We start from the raw sequence: 18,252 nt of genomic DNA, 5'->3' as shown, positions 1-18,252 counted from the left end.
TGTTCCTATAACTTTGAATTTATTTCAAAATGAAAAAAAAAAAGGACACTGAGCTCTTGCCCAAAGCAATACCTGCCACGGGCCTGAACCCCAGGAGCTCCTGAGATGTTCAAGTATTTTAGGGAGGCACATGGTGAAGGGGGCCCAAGAGGCTGCAGGAAGGAGCCCTGGCCAATCTCCCCTCAGAATGAGCCCGGCAGCCTGAGCCACCAGCCAGATTTCCGTGAAACTGAATAGATGTGTTTCCCAGTCCTCCCCAGCAAGCATAGCCCAGCTGGGCCCTGAACTGTTCCTTTGCAGGAGCCAAGACAAGAGAGTGGGTGTGAAACTGAAAAGCAAGAACATGAGGCAGGCAGGAGCCAGCCTGCCACCCTCTAGCCCGTCCTCTGCCACCTGGGGACAGCAGGACCCGGCTCCACTGCCGGCCCCTAGGCAATGCTCGTTGCCAGGTTCTCTGAACTGACCGGGGAACCTTGCATGGTGCTGAGAGGCAGGCAGAGTATCTGCTCACAGCCATGACGTCTAGGGAGGAGAGGAGAGAGGAGTAGGGCAGTTTATGCATTTCTGTTCCGATGTCTTTGCAATGAGTCTCTATTGCTATTGCAATTTTAGGTGTTACGTACAGTAAGATAACGAATACAAAAAAGTGTACAGGTTGATGAATTTTTACCCATGCATACACCCCTGTAACCACCATGCAGATCAATATACCTAATATTTCCACCACCCCAGAAATGGGCCCCCTCCCTGTCAACCTCTCCACCTCCTGTGTAAAAATGCATCTGAACCTAAACAAAATCCAAGAGGACATTAAGTGAAGTGTTAACTGCAGTTACCCCGAAGGCTGTGGAGGGCAGCAGGGTGATTAGGCACCGTTTTAATTTTCTTCATCGTTTGCTGGATTTTCCATATGTTCTGTAACCGGCGTGTGTAGTTTTTATAATCAAAGGGGAACAAAAATAAAAGTGCGATTGTGTGTTTAAAAAAAAAAAAAAAAAAAAAGAGTGTAGCTACCCAACTAGATAAAGCATGAATTTCATGTATCATTATAGCTTACTTTCAGGGATGAATAGGTAAAAACATAATAGGATGATGAAATTCATTAAAAATAAATGCTATACACACAAGTAGTTGTGAGTCATCTTGGTGGCCAATTAAAGGTATTTAGAGCAAAATAAGCCCTTCAGATTACAAAATCTCTATCTTAATGCAGTAAGTAATAAGCACAAAGAAAAGAGTTTGGGAAAGAGTGCCTTAAACTCAACTGGAGAAACATGAGGATTTGGAGTAGAGCTCACACCTGAGGAAGAAAATCAGTTTTATAATATTATTACAATATTATTTTGTCCTCCTTATAACCATTTTATGATTATATTTTATTAATATGTACATTTGTCTATGATAAAAATAGTAATATTGCTCCTAGATTTGTTTCCTTAATTAAAAACAAACAGAAAACAGAAGAAAAAAAAAAAAGCCCCCAGTACACCAAGGGATGTTTAGAATTCCTGAGGTAGGCTGGAGAAAATCCTTTGAGAATAAGCCACTGTGCAAAAATTTGGGCTGTTGCTCTTGCCTCATATGCCAGAGACGCATCCAGGCCTTGTGTGAGAAACCATGGAAGGGCAGGATACAATATGGATTGGAGCCCAGGAGAAAAATTAAAAAGAAATTATTGTTCACAGTGAAAGGAGGTGTCATGGAGGACATAACTGTTCTCTCTGAATACTGACAACAGTAAGTCCAGGAGCTGATAAAAAGAGTCTAGAAAAAATTTTGAGTGATTAAAAAAAAGTTGCTTGGTCCCTGCACTTCTAAAATGAGAGTTTGGGGCTAGATATAGCCTAAAATGCTTCCCAGACATCACTGAAGTTTTGAGAGAGGTTAAACTCACGATAGTCGGATGGAGACAGTGTCTGCAAATTATATGTAGGTTTTTTTTTTCATTTCTTTTAGTTCTCATTCACATGTCATATTATGTGTTTTGTTTCAAAGTAGCAGTCTAATACATGTGACATTTTCTCAGAAAAAAATAAGTTAATCATTTAATGCAGGAATAATGAAACACAAATCATGGCCTCTCTTCTGTGTATCTGTTATTTAATTGCATTTTTAATTACACCTCTAGTACATAACAGTTTAGATTAGAGACAGCATGATGTTATGAAACAGGGTGTGCCAAAGAGGTGGGCTAAACACATAGGCATGTAAAATCAAGGAGATGCATTAGAGATTTGATAGCACCACTTGGTTTGGGGATCTGTGCCAAACTACTTGAGCTTAATGGATTGGTAACCCTCATCTTTCTAGATTGTTGCTAGCAGTGCCTGATAATGCCCGTAAAGTTTCTAGCACTGTCCCTGGCTCCTAAGAAGTGCCCAACTGTGTTGGTTTCCACCCTTCCTTTATTAGAACCCTGTCTGACTTCCCTTCAGACAAACCGTGACAGCCACTTGTATGTTTGCTTCAGACCCTGGAATTCAAACCTGAGAGCATTGGCCATAAGTATTTAGAAGTAAGTACTTCTGGGATGGCTACATCTTAGCCAAAAGCTGATTGTTGTCTGCCTTACGTTCAGTGCAAATCGTGGTTTATCCTTACACCTTTTCTGGCACACTTAACAGAGAATGCCTTCTGCGATCCCGAAAAATACCGGGGCGGGGGGGTGGGGCAGTGATCATTTCCTCTGTCCCTATTTGTTGCTTGATCTTTTTGCTTTAGTAATAGGAACAAAAATAGGAAGAAACATGAAATGGGCCCCATAAGCTCTGTGAAAACCTGAAAATATCACATGGGGTTTTGAAGTTTAAAAAAAATAATAATTTAAGACAAATTTAGGGCAAATGGCAAATGACACACTCTAAATGGACAATTTTAAACCTAATACTGCTGTATACAGCACCCAGCTCAAGAACTAGAATGTTGGTGGTGGCCAGGAAGAGCCCCCCAGCATGTTCCTTCCCATTCACACCTCTCCCTCCCCCCAAATGTCACCACCTTGCCGTGGCAGCAGCTTTTTACCACCCAACACACATCCTTGCATAAGATAGGTTGGTGTTGCCAATTTGTGAATTTCTAGAAATGAACCTGGCAGTGTGGAAACTTTTGTGCCTGGATTTTCTTATTCAGCATTATGTTTTTGAGATTCATCTGTGTGGCTGAATGTACCCATAACTCATTTTCACTGAGACCGAGTATTTCATAAATTGTGGAATAATTATGCAGTTGAGTCTTTTATCAATAATGCTACTATGAACATTTGTGCACAATGTACAAACACTTCTGTTGGGTACATAACCAAAAGTAGAATTGCTAGATCATGGGTATGTATATGTTCAAAGTCATCCAAAGCACACTTCTACCAGGAGCACGTGAGAAGTTCAGTGCTCCACGTCCTCACCAACACGTGGTATTGCTGGTATTTTTATTTCTTTTCTCCATTTTGTTGGGAATGAAATGATGTCAATTATGGTTTTATTTCAGATTTCCCTGAGTGCCAGTGAGATTGCACACATTTTGTAAGCTTTTGGTCATTTACACAGCTCCTTTTTATAAGTGCCTATTCAAGTAACTTGCCCACTTTCTCACTGGATCTTTTTCTTTTGGATTTCTTGGAGGTATATACATATTATGAACAGGTACCCTTTGTCCATTACATTTGTGGCAAGTATCTTCTAATCTGTTGCTTGATTTTTAACTCTCTCAATGTTTATTCTTCATGTAAAAGGCATAAATTATTATTTTGATTCCTTATTTTTTCTTACAGCTATGTTTTTGTGTGCTGTTTTTCCCTTACTTTGAGGTTACCAGCACACTATTTTTCTGAAAGCATTATTATTAGTTCTTTCACATTGATATCTATAATTGACCTGAAAATAATTTTAAGGTATTACATGAGAGTGAGGTCAGTTTTAATTTTGTTTTTTTTTTATATTCTTTTGCTCATTTATTGAGATTAAATTTGCATATAATAATATTTACCCTTATTAAGTGTTCAGTTGATATGTTTTAATGAATGCATAAAATAATGTAATCTCTACCATGATTAAAATATAGATTATTTCTGTTACCACAAAAAGTATTCTTACGGTCCTTTGTAGCCAGTCCTTGCCCTCCCTTCCCACACCACACTGCTCTGTTTTCTGTCCCTGTGATTTGTCTTTTCTAGAATGTCATATAAATGGAATCAAACAGTATGTATTCTTCTGTGTCTAGCTTTTTCACTCAGCACAATGCTTTTTTTAAAAGTCAGGTTTATTGCAGTAGATGAATTTCACCTTTCGTATGTATACAGGACTATGAATTTTGAAAAGTATATAGTCATACACCCACTGTCACAATAAAGATCTAGAATATTTCCATTATGGCAGAAAGTTCTCTTGTGATCTTTATAGTCAATTCCCTCCTCTCCCTAGACCCCGGAAACCAATAATCTTTTTTCTGTCCCTATAGGTTTGTTTTTTTCCAGAATGTCATAAAAATGGAATAAAAATATATATAGCCCTTTGAATATGATTTATTTCACTTGGCATATTGCTTGTGAGATTCGTTCATGTTACTGTGTGTATCAGTATTTTGTTTCTTTTCATTACTAATATTCTGATGTATGGATGTATTACAATTTGTTTATCCATTCAGCAGTTGAACGGCATTTGGGTTAGTGTTTTCTTTTTTTTAGTATATATTTTTTATTGAGGTTGCTCACATACCATACAACTATCCAGAAATCCAAAATATACAATGAGTTGCCCATGATACCATCATACAGCTGTGCATCCATCACCACAATTAATTTTTTTCAATTTTTAGAACATTTTCATTACTCCAGGAAAGAAATAAAGACAAAAAAAGGAAATTCAAATCCTCCGATACCCCTAAATTAATTTTTTTTCAATTTTTAGAACATTTTCATTACTCCAGAAAAGAAATAAAGACAAAAAATGGAAACTCAAATCCTCCCATACTCCTAACCACCCTCCCCCTCCATTATTGATTCATAGTTTTGGTATGGTACATTTGTTACTGTTGATGAAAGAATGTTAAAATACTACTAACTGTAGTATATACTTTGCAATAGGTATATCTTTTTTTCCTATAAGAAAACTTCTAGTTAAAGTGTCATACATTTATTCTAGTTCGTGAGAGAGATTTCTAATATTTGTATAGTTAATCACAGACATTGTCCACCACAAAATTCACTGTTTTATACATTCCCATCTTTTAACCTCCAGCTTTCCTTCTGGGGACATACATGACTCTGAGCTTACCCTTTCTGTCATCTTCACATACCTTTCAGCACTGTTAGTTATTCTCACACATGCTACCATCACCCCTATCCATTTCCAAATGTTTAAGTTCACCCTAGTTGAACATTCTGCTCACAATAAGCAACCGATCCCCATTCTTTAGCCACATTCTGTATCCTGGTAACTTATATTTCATGTCTACAAGTTTACATATTATAATTAGTTCATATCAGTGAGGCCCTGCAATATTTGCCTATAAGTGTCTGTTTTATTTCTCAATATAATGCCCTTAAGATTTCCTCATCAACCCCTTTCTTTTAAGATGGTTTTGTTCACACATCACACATTCTGTCCTAAGTAAATAATCATTGGTTCCTGTATAATCACATTGTTTATGTATTCAGCACCATCACCACTATCTATATAAGGACATCTCTGTTTTTTCCACAAAGAAGGAGGGTCAAAGAAGGCAGACAGACAAAACAAAAAGAAAAGAGAGAGGAAAAAAAGCAATAACAACAAAAAACATGACAGCTAGAAAGCAACCAAAGGAAAGATAGCATTAACCTAAAGTATAATAAAGAGTCAGACAATATCACCAATGCCAGGAGTCCCATACCCTTCCCCTATCCACCCCCCATATGCATTCAGCTTTGGTATATTGCCTCTGTTATATTAAAGGAAGCATAATACAATGTTTCTGTTAATTATAGTCTCTAGTCTGCATTGACTGTATTTTCCCCCCAATCCCACCCTGTTTTTTTAAACCTACTGGGCAGGACTCAGAAGGCAGACCAGGAGGTGCCCATGAGGGTCACTGAAGTTAGCACCAAGGCTTCCAGATGCTGAAAGGGTCATGACCCAGCAAAGGCAGGTGGCCTGCTGGTGACAGGGCTGGAGTAGAACTCAGGTTGCCTGGCCCTCGGCTAAATGCTCTTTTCCCTCCACTGTGATGGTGTTTTCTGTAGCCTACCCACCCTATTTTTAACACCTTGCAATGTTGACATTCATTTGTTCTACCTCATGTAAAAACATATTTGTACCTTTTTTACAATCGTTGAGCACCCTAGGTTTCCCTCAGTTACAAAGTCCCAGTCTTTATCCTTCGTCTTTCCTTCTGGTGTCCCACATGGTCCCAACCTTCCTCTTTCAACCATACTCACGGTCATTGTTGTTCAGTGTACTTACATTACTGTGCTACTATCTCCCCAAATTATTTTCCAGACCTCTCACTCCTGTCTTTTCCTTTCTGTCTGCAGTGCTTCCTTTAGTGTTTCCTGTAGAGCAGGTATCTTGTTCACAAACTCTGTCATTGTCTGAGAACACTTTAAGCTTTCCCTCATATTTGAAGGGCAGTTTTGCCAGGTATAGGATTCTTGGTTGGTGGTGTTTCTCTTTCAGTATCTTAAATATATCACCCCACTTCCTTCTTGCCTCCGTGGTTTCCACTGAGAAATCTGCACATAGTCTCATCAAGCTTCCCTTGTATGTGATGGATCGCTTTTCTCTTGCTGCTTTCAGGATTCTCTCTGTATCTTTAACTTTTGGTAATCTGATTATTAAATGCCTTGGCATAGGCCTATTCAGATCTATTCTGTTTGGGGTATGCTGTGCTTCTTGGATCTGTAATTTTATGTCTTCCATAAGAGATGGGAAATTTTCATTGATTATTTCCTCTATTATTGCTTCTGTGCCTTTTCCCTTCTCTTCTCCTTCTGGGACACCAGTGTCACGTACATTCCTGATTTTTGTTTTGTCCTTAAGTTCCTGGAGACATTGCTCATATTTTTCTGTTCTTTTCTCTATCTGGTCTTTAGTGTGTAGGCTTTCAGGTGCCTTGTTCTCCAGTTCCTGAGTGTTTTCTTCTGCCTCTTGAGATCTGCTGTTGTATGTTTCCATTGTGTCTTTCATCTCTTGTGTCATGCCTTTCATTTCCATAGATTCTGCCAGTTGGTTTTTCAAACTTTCAATTTCTACCTTATGAACGCCCAGTGTTTTCATTATATGGGTCATCTCTTTTGCCATATCTTCCCTAAACTTTTAGAATTGACTTAGTATCAGTTGTTTCAATTCCTGTATCTCAGCTGAAGTATAAGTTTGTTCCTTTGACTGGGCCATAACTTTGTTTTTTTTAGTGTAGGTTGTAGTTTTCTGTTGTCTAGGCATGGTTTCCTTGGTTACCCCAATCAGGTTTTCCCAGACCAAAACGGGCTCCGGTCCCAGAAGGAAGAAATATTCAGTATCAAGTTTCCCTGAGGGTTTGTTTTAGAAAATTGGTACGCCCTGTGAGGCCTCAGGTCACTGTGTTTTTCTGCCCAGTAGGTGTGCCTGTCAGCCTGTAATTCCAGACTGGTGTGAGGAGGTGTGGCCTGTGGTTGTTTTCACCCAGGCTCTGTGGTCTGGTTCTGAATGGAAGGTGGGTAGTAGAGCTGGGCCCCACCCCTTTCCTCTTAGAGAAGATAGACCCCTTAGGGAGAGGTCATTAGCATTTGTATAGACCCTGCGTGTGCTGTCTCCACCCTTGTCTAGGTCAGAGCACTAGAAACTGAAAATGGCTGAGGCTTTCTCCACTGAGCTGAAACAGGGACAGAAAGCCCCCTTCAGGGCCAGTCTGCAGCCACCCTCTGGCTCTTCAAGGTCAGTCTTCACCCAAAGCCTCTGTCTGCTTGTTGGGGATTCATATCAAACAATCCATGCTTGTTAATTAAAAACCCAGTTAGAGCTAAGCTGAGCTGTATTCTCTTGCTCGGCGAGAGCTGCTCTCTAGCTCCATGAGGCTTTGCAGCTCAGGCCATGGGGGAGGGGGCTCCTGGCTTGGATCCACAGTTTTTACTTACAAATTTTATGCTTCAGTCTCAGGTATTCCACCCAATTCAGGTTGGTGTATGATTAGTGGACAGTCACATTAGTCCCCTCACAGTTATTCTGGATTATTTACTAGTTGTTCCTGGATGTTTATTATTTGTTCCAGGGAACTAACTAGCTTCCACTCCTCTCTATGCTGCCATCTTAGATCCTCTTTAATTTTGTTTTTATATGAATATCTGATTGCTCCTGAGCTATTTATTAGAAGGACTATCATTTCCTCATTATCTTAAAGTCTTCCTCTGTTATAAATCAATTTTCCTCTTATATGTTGGTCAGTTTATTGACTACTGTATCCCATTGGTCTATTATTGATCTACCTTTGTCCAATTCTATAGTGTGTTAGTTACTATTTTTATAATGAGTCTTGGTATTCCACATAGCAAATCCTCCCATCTTTTTATTCTTCAAGCATCTCGAAAATAATTGGCCCTTTGCACTTCACATTTACTAATTTGTTGGTCACTTTATGAAGTTCTACTTTGAGAAGATCCAATTTTATTGGGTTTGCATTTATTCTATAGATCAATTTGGAGAAGATTTCTATTTCTGCAATATTCAGTCTTACAAACTGTAAACATGATATCTCGCCTCAATTATTTATATCTACTTAATCTTCTTAAACTTTCTCAACATTTTATAATTTTAGAATCTTGTGTATCTTTCATTAGATTATCCCTAAATGATGTTTGCAGCTGCTAATTCAAAAGGTCATAATTTTGGAATTTTCATTTCCTTACATTTTTAACTGTTCATTGATGTTGTATAAAACTGTGACAGATTTCTCTAAATTTACCTTGTATCCACAAACCTTCATGAACTCATTTTAATTCTATTAATACATCTGTAAATAATTTATGCTATTGTCTAGTTACAACAATTTCATCCATGAACGTGAAAGTTTTATTCTTCTCTTCCAATCCTTACACTTTTCATTTCTTCCTCTTGCCCTATAGCACACTGACTAGGACTGCCAGTACACTGTTGAATGGAAATTCTAAGAGCAGATATCTGTTTCTTTTTCCTGATCTTAGAAAGAGGAATTTCAATATTTCACTATATTTTTTATAATTAATATTTACTGAAAACATTTTGCAAATGAGATTAAAATATTTCCTTTCCAGTAATAGCTTCCTAAGTATAATTTTAATGAATAGATATTGAATTTTATCTTCTACATAATATGTAGCTCTTGAAATGATCCTAAGTGTTTACATCTATTATGCTAAGGTGGTTAATTTTATTGTTTGATTTTTAAACTTTAAATAATAATTCTTGCATACCTGGAATAAACCCAAATATTTTTTGATAATTTGTCTTTGGCGCATGAATTTCCTTCCCATCCTTGCTGGAATTTTTAAGCTGTTCTGGTTTCATAAAATAAGTAAGATTCTCTTCCCCCTATTAATATTCTCTGAAAAATTTTTACATAATACCAGTGGTGTTTCTTCTTTAAATGTCTCATAGAATTTTCTATTGAAGCTTTCTTTTGTTTTTTATTTGGAGAGAGTTTATAATCACAGATTCACAAATTTTAAAAAATGGTTTTAGAATTCCTCGGATTCTCTAGTTCTTCTTGAATTAGGAACACTGTTAGTAAGTTGCCTTATTCTAGTAATTTGCAACTTTATTGACAAAATTTTTTACAATATTGTTATTATAATCTTAATGTCTTCAAGATCTGTATTATGTTCTCTTTTTATTTATAATTTTGGCCACTTGTGTTTTCTATTTTTTTGCCTGACCTACCTTGCTCACAGTTTATAAATATTAGATAATATTAGAAATTGATAAAATAGAAAATAAGCAGTCAATAGAGATCAATGAAGACAAATTTGCCTCTTGTAATAGAATAGTTTAATTGATAACTAGACTTTTTCTTGATCCTCGTTTTTATTTTTGTTTTCTATTTTACTAAGTTTTATTTTCTTTATTCTCTTCTCTTTGAATTTAGCTTACTTTTCTTTTTCTAACTTCTTGAACTTGGTACTTATCTCATTAATTTTCACCCTTTCCTCTTTTCTAATCCGTGCATGTAATGCAATAATTTCCTTCTAAATAATGCTTTAGGTACAATTCATAACTTTTGTTAAACAGTATTTTCATTATCATACTGTATAAAATATACTCTAAATGCCATTGAGATTTATTTGATCTAGGGGTTATTTAGAACCTCAATACATGGTATCAAACATTTGGAGATTTTTCTAATGTTATTTTCAATTGTTTTGTAGGTTATTATATAATGGTCAGAGAATCTAATATATGTGACTTCAAGTCTTTGAATTTACTGGTTTGTAACCAAATATTTGCTCAATTTCTATCATGTTCCTTGTGAGCTTGAATTTGTATTATGTAATCACTGGGGATAATGTTCTATATATAGAATTTAATCAATTTGTTTTACTTGGTGTTTAACACTCTTTACTGATTTGTTCACGGTTCTTCTAACACATGCTGATATTTAAAAAAAATATTATTGTGGCTGTTCCAGTTTGCTAATGCTTCTGGAATGCAAAACACTAGAAATGGATTGGCTTTTATAAAGGGGGTTTATTTGGTTACACAGTTACAGTCTTAAGGCCATAAAGTGTCCAAGGTAAGTCATCAACAATCGGGTACCTTCACTGGAGGATGGTCAATGGTGTCCAGAAAACCTCTGTTAGCTGGGAAGGCACGTGGCTGGCGTCTGCTCCAGAGTTCTAGTTTCAAAATTGCTTTCTCCCAGGACGTTTTTCTCTAGGCTGTAGCAGTATCTGGGCCTGTGTGGCTCTTTTTAAAGTACTCCAGTGATCCAATAATGATCCATGCTCCATGGAAACATTCAGTCAAGAAGTCACACCCCAATCAAAGGTGTCACTCACAGTTGGGTGGGTCACATCCCCATAGAAACACTCAATCACAAGGTTCCAACCTAATCAACACCAATATATCTGCCTCACAAGATTGCATCAAAGATGATGGTGTTTTGTGGGGCACAGTACATCCAAACTGGCACAGTGGCACAAAGCGTCCATATTTTCGTCAGTTTTATTTTTTTGAGGCAATGTTAGTGGGTGCTTACAAATTGAAAATTGTTTATTCTTTGTGGCGAATTAATCTTTGATCATTATCAAGTCTCTCTTTATCTCTAATAGTATATTGCCTTAAAGCATTCTTTTTTAATTCTAAGATTGCCACCGCTCCTTTTTGATAAAATTTACATCACCTCATACTCTTGCCTGCACAAGCCTTCAGTGCAGTCCTGTCTGGGAGGGGTGCCGAGATCTTCCCCTGACCTGGCTCTCAGGGCCCTTCTCCCATCTCCTTCCCATCTCAGCCTGGCTCCCTGCCCCATCCTGGCCTCCTGCTGGTGCCTGGAAGATTCCATCAGGCTCCCACAGCAGGGTGTTGGCACTTGCTGTTGTCCCCACCTAAATCACTCTCTCTCCAAATGTCTCCAGTACTCAGTACTCAGCATCCCTCTGATGCTGTGCCTAAATGTCACCTTGTGGGTGAGCTTTCCCCTACCATCCCTGGCTCACCCATCCCCCCTTGCTGTGCTTTCATTCTCTCCACGGCACTTAGCACCTTTGAATGCACTGTGCACAAGTATCCGTGTTCCTCTGCTTTCCACCTGTCTATCCCGCTGAAATGTAAGTTCCATTGGGGCAGGAACTGGTTTGATGGTGGCTGCTGTTATTGTTTTTCTTCTCACTACTACATCCCTAAGATTTACAACTGTGCCCAGGACGTAATTGGCTCACTAATATTTGTTAATTGAATGCATAAATAAATGAGAGCACTTCTAGTATGGATATGCATTGAACAGTGATTAACTGTAGTCCACTATTGAAAGAAAGCTAAAGTTCTCATCAGTGCATTCAGCTGAATCTTGTGTATTAGCTGCTTTTTAAGGAAAATGAGCGTGACCTTCGATATGCATTTTGTGAGAGGACAAAGACCTAGGACTGACTGATGGAAATTTCTCACGGCATCAGCCTATCATAGATTTTCCTGGGAGGTTTTATCTAGAGATTTATTTATTATTGCCTTGAAATGTTTATCTGATACCCAATTATAAATCATTGAATCCTACACCCCAAGATATCATGAATATATTTCCTTGTTTTCAGATATTAAAATAAATATTAACCACTCCAGATACACCACTTTCTGTTATATTCTTTAAAATCCCTGGAGAGGACATTTTTGTGACCCCTTCAGAGTGGTAGCCTCTCCGGTTTGACAACCTGTGTAATCAGAAATTCTCCCAAGTTCCTAACCAATATCCTGTTTGAAGTGCAGGGTTCATTAGGTCGACAGCTTGTGATGGAACAGGTCCATTAAATCCAACTTTGGTTAAGTTAAAGCTTGTGAATGAGTCCTAGCTAAATAACGTAATTAGACTATGAACTAAAGGCAAGAAATCTGCTATCTAGCCATCTACTTCACAGTGAGTTTTAAATTAAGAAAAAAAAAAAAAGTCCTTTGTGTAAAATCACCTTGAAAAGGAGAAAAGGAGAAAGCACTAAAGAGAAGAGATTGCTGTGAGGTAAAAGGGTTTTCATCAGACGGAGAGGAATTAAGAAGGTAATATTTAACTGTGGTGATCTCAGCTGGTGGCTCATGCAGTGGGAAATTGAAGACCTGGGGCCGTGGGCATCCTGGGGATTTCTGGAGGCCTGGCAACATCATGGAATTTTCTATAAGGAGAATCTGGGGGAACCCCGAGGAGACTTTATGGTGTGACAACTGGCATTTTTAGGAGATGACTCTGAATGAGAAAGTGAAATCAATTAATCCCCCAGGACAGAGCAGTGCAGCATCCTGGGCCAGTGTTGGGGCAGGCAGGCATGACAGCTGCTAAGAGACAGGACATGGAAGAAGGTGAATCTTCTTGCAGGCGATAATTTCCATTGCTAACCAGCCAAAAGGTCTCTGCATCTTTGATATCCTTGAAGAGCTAAGTGGTGTTTAAAGAGACTGCACCATCTCCTCCCACATACTAGTGAAGGTCACTTATTTTTGTCCAATTCTCATGGGAAGCAAATAAAATAACGTGCCTAATTTTATCCATGTACACCTCATGTATTCCAGGAAGATACATCTTTCTTTTATAAAGTGAAACTTATTCCTTATTTTTTCCCCCTTTAGAGAAGTGATTTCCTGGCCTTAGGTAGTCAGTTTTGTGGCTCATCTCTGCAACTTCTCCAACGTCTTCATATAAAGCATCATTTCTAGGTCCCAAAGCCAAGCACACTAACATAGTGTAGTACATAATAAAGCCCTGCTTAGTGAAGACTACAGAGGGGTGATCTCCTCCTGCTTCTGCTTATTCCATCCTGGTTGGAGGACACTTTCAGTGTGCTGAGGTCATTCTTAAGTTAACCTCACATGGACATGAAATGACACTTCCAAAGTCTCTACACCAGGACCTTTTTCATTATTTCACCCCTCTTGAAAAGCCAAATGTTTTGAAATACTGTGTCTACCAAAAAAAAACAAAAAAACAAAAACAAACAAAACAAAAAACTGCACTTATTAAATGATTTGCTACTTTAGAGATCAAAATGTAACTAGCCCATAGCCATGATGCATTTATATTATTTTCCCAAAGAAATTATTTGTTTTAATCACTTTATTGTGACATTTTTAGGCTTTTTAAATATCAAATATAACTTAATTGAAGCACACTGAGATTGAGGTGCATTGTGCATCTGACCAGTACTGTTTGAAACTGTCAAGCTCATGAAAAACAAGAAAAGGCTGTGTGCTGTCCCAGATCAGAGCAGACATGATGACTAAATTCATTGCAGGATCCTAGATAGGACTCTTAAAAAGAAACAGGACATTAATAGAAAAAGTGGCATAATCTGAACAGAGTCTGTAGTTTAGTTAACATTTTACCAATGTTAATTTCTTAGTTTTGAAAAACTAACATTGGTTATGTAGGATGTTAATAGTAGGGGTAGCTGGATGTAGTGTATACCAGAACTCTGTACTTTCTCAGCAATTATTTTAGAAATCAAAATTTATTCCAAGTTAAGGTTCATTAAAAAATAGGTGAAAAGTCTCAACTTGGTAAATAGCCTATCACGTTGGATCTTGAATGACTGGTCTTCTCTATATCCAGCTGTCTCTGTTAATGTAAAAGCACAGAGATAAGATGCTGTTGAAAATACCAAATCTGCTTTCCTTATAATCCATCATCGAATTTATTCTATAACAACGTTCACAGCCTAAATGGAAACCTCATGCTTTCTGACTCATATTTGACTCATTCTTTAATAGAAAGTAACTACAGTAATGATGGGGCATTCCGGTTGGTGTGTTGGTGAGTGTGTGTGTTTCCAGGAATACCTAAAGGTCTACCTGACCTCACAGCATTTCCCAACCTGAACAATAAAATGTCAGAGGTAAGTGAAAAGGATGACTCTGGAGGAAATAACAGAAACTATTACCAGGGATTTGGGTCTCAGCTCTATCTGTGGAGAGCCTTCCTACCTCAACTTGGGTCCTAAATCCACTGATGAATAATTGAACATAAATATTGACAATCTATATACACCCTAGATTACAAATTATATTTTCATTTATCTGCTTCTAATCTCTCCAATTTCTCCTCAGATTCATGGAACTGTATCTTATGTACACAATATCACTACTTATATGACTACTACCAGCCACTAGCCACCACCACACTGCTGACCAAAAAAAAAGAAAAAAAAAAGTATCTAGAAATATCCAGTATCCAGGAGTTTCAGATAAGAGATTAGAGACTGCATTTCCAACACATAGGCTCGACACTTTATGCAGGCTGTCTCATGGAATTTTCAAATAACAGCCTCATGAGGTGTATTTGCTTAATTTATAGTTGAGGAAATTAGGACTTGAGAAGTTAAAATGACATCTGCAAGGCAGGCATTTAATAAACAGCAGCACAACCTGCACTGCCAATCAAGTTTATCTCACTAAAAAAAACTATGTTCTTAGCATTTCAATATAATCTCCCTCAATACAATAACCAAAATGTGCAAATTATGTTAAGGGCTGAGTGAAATGATTTATCTTATGCAAAAGTTACCCCTATATTGTGGTGAGAGTGATTTTAAGAAAAGAGTAAACCCAGTGCATTTTTTCCCTTATCTTTCTGCTTTGTATTGGTAAATGTAATAGTTTTGTTAATTAACAATATCCAAATCATTGTTAAGTTAGTAGGAATTCATACTTTTATTCAATGGACTATTTAGATGGTAAATTGATATTATGTATAACTAATGATAGGAATCATTTGATATCTTTAAAATATATTGGTACAGGCAATTATTTTTTACAATTATGTAGATATCCGTAGTGGTTATAGATGTGCTGAACAAAGTCATTTTATCTGGTTTGTATTATACTATTCTTTATTCAGTTAGTGACTTCTCTGTATAGCACTGTGGCATGAATTTATATGCTTCATTTCTTTTAATTGCCACCGTCACTCTATGATACAGGTATTATTTTCTGCATTCTAAGACAAGGACACAAGCCCAGAGGATCAAATAATTTGCCTGAAGTTACAGGACTCTGAGTGGCTGAGCTGGAATTCCATCTCTTCTTTCTAATTCCATAGTCCACAATATGAAGATCATTAATATAGTTTCTATTTATAATTTTTTAAAATCTCATATTGTGCGCTAAACTTTCTGGATTCAGGGCTCTTTGAATATTAGAATTATGTGTCATTAAGAAAACAGTGAGGCTAGAAGTGGCTTTGTTGTGTGCAGGACACTGTAGCTCCTCTACGAGAAATGAGCTGAGCCTTGTTGAGGTCCTAGTGTGCGCTGGACCCTGGAACCCCCTCACTAAACCCGCCCTCTGTCCAACCAGGAGCCCATCTCTGTCCGACTAGGAAATCGAAAGCTGTAGTTACAACATAATTTGTGGAAGGTGGTTCAGCTTGTAAGTGGCACAGCCATGATGTAAACTGATTCTGAAGCCTTATTATTTGCCCACTACATCAAACTGTCCCCACTTATATGTTTGCATTTTTTATATATTACCACTTAAGATATAAATCCTTTTTTAAATTTAAAATGAAGACTTCTGCAACACCAAATAAATCCATAGAGAATTGAATTCATTAACTAAACAAACCATTTGCGGATATCTTATTTTAATGAATATTTACACTGAATTTTTTATTCTCTTAATAGTTGAAGCAATCATCCATGCATTCAGCCAAGAAATGTTGAGCTCCTACTGAGTTTCAGGTGTTTTGCTAGACACCTGGAACTAAATAAATAAGAGCTGGTCGTAAGTAGTTGAGTTTGGAGTGGGGATCAGAAGGGGGTCAAGGTATCTGCAGATACCTACAAGGAACTCAACACGGGGGTGCGAATCGCTCCAGGGGTCCGCGGGAGCACGGCCCTCCTCATCCCCGGGGTGGTGGGAACCACTTCCCTGGGCAGGTGAGTGGGAACCAGGGCGGAGGCCGAAAGCCATGTTCCTGTGGGGGCGGCCCTCAGGTTCACCCTGGGTGGGCTTTTCAGGGTGGCTGGAAAGGTGCAAAGGAGGATGGAAAAGTAAAGTGACTGTGTGTGTTTATGTTGTTATTCTACTTATTCTGCGTTCAAAATGGGAGGTCTTCGTGCGATTGTACTGGGGGCCTTTGAACATGGGAAGTTCTGTCTTTTAGTGAGCGGTTAACAATGTGAACTTCAAAGGAAGTACATTGTGGCCTATATCAGTAAAAAATAAAATAAAATCTCCACTTGGCAATTTAAATCATGAAATAGAAAAGAATTACAGTGATTGTTCTAGTTTGCTAATGCTGCCGGTATGCAAAACACCAGAAATTGATTGGCTGTTATAAAAAGGGGGTTTATTTGGTTACACAGTTACAGTCTTAAGGCCATAAAGTGTCCAAGGTAACACATCAGCAGTCAGGTACCTTCCCTGGAGGATGGCCAATGGCATCCAGAAAACCTCTGTTACCTGGGAAGGCACATGGCTGGCATCTGCTCCAAAGTTCTGGGTTCAAAATGGCCTTCTCCCAGGATGTTCCTCTCTATGCTGCAGTTCCTCAAAAATATCACTGTCAGTTGCTCTTGGGGCGTTTGTCCTCTCTAAGCTTCTCCTGAGTAAAAGTATGCTTTCAATGGCCGTCTTCAAACTGTCTCTCTTCTGGAGCTCCTCTCTCAGCTCCTGTGCATTCTTCAAAGTGTCCCTCTTGGCTGTAGCTCCTCTTCAAAATGTCACTCTCAGCTGCACTGAGTTCCTCCTGTTTGTCAGCTCATTTATATGGTTCCAGTGATTTAATTTAGACCCACCCTGAATTGGTGGGGTAACACCTCCATGGAAGTTATCCAATTAGAGTCGTCACCCACAGTTGGGTAGGGCACATTTCCATGCAAACAACCTAATCTGAAAGTTCCAACTTAATCCCCACTAGTATGTCTGCACCACAAGATCGTATCAAAGGATATGGCTTTTTCTGGGGGGGGCATAATACATTCAAACTGGCACAGTGATGTAAGTTTCTGAAGTTTCCTCCTAGGAAACCTTTTATGACTGTAGAGAAAATATAATCTGGCAAAATTATGATGAATTTTGAAACTTATAACTGGAACTATGGTATTCTAATTGATAACAAGTTTGGAAATTATATATATATATATATATATATACACATACACACACATATCTATAAAACCACTTATTAAATAATACTCTGAAAGATAGTTTTTGTATATATGTTATATTTCATAACTACTTGTTAAAATCATACTTTGAAAGATTTTTTTTTGTATATATGTTATTTCAAAATAAAGAAATCAACTGTGGAGCTATAACCCATAATATTCTTTGAAATTTGTTCTCTAACTACTTGTTAAATAGCACTTGGAAAGTTATCAGTTCTAAGTATGTTATATTCTACAATAAAAAAGAAATTGTGGCCAATTTGCATCTCTAGATTTCTTCCATTGCTAGAGAGGAACACTCATTTTACTACCTAGCCTTAAAACATACCTGTGGAAGGAGTGTGATAGGATGAGAGGCAAGTGAAAAATAATCTAAAGGTGCAATACAAATTCATCCTATAAAATAAAGGGCAAGGTCCAGAAATGATGGTTTGTGTTTGTATAATTACTAGTTTTACTTTTTTTTTTTT

The 18,252-nt window shown here is 37.8% G+C and overlaps 1 protein-coding gene across 1 annotated transcript in view; it reads left to right on the top strand.

Moving 5' to 3' along the window:
- The window catches only part of DOK6 (docking protein 6), a 491,683-nt gene that overhangs the window by 167,115 nt on the left and 306,316 nt on the right, over positions 1–18,252 (top strand). The gene's annotated exons all lie outside the window — the stretch shown is intronic.

Source organism: Choloepus didactylus, chromosome 16 (genome assembly GCF_015220235.1).
Source record: "Choloepus didactylus isolate mChoDid1 chromosome 16, mChoDid1.pri, whole genome shotgun sequence".
Taxonomy (NCBI): Eukaryota; Metazoa; Chordata; class Mammalia; order Pilosa; family Megalonychidae; genus Choloepus; species Choloepus didactylus.
Note: the sequence above shows the minus strand (reverse complement) of the source record. Positions and strands in the feature narration are given on the sequence as shown.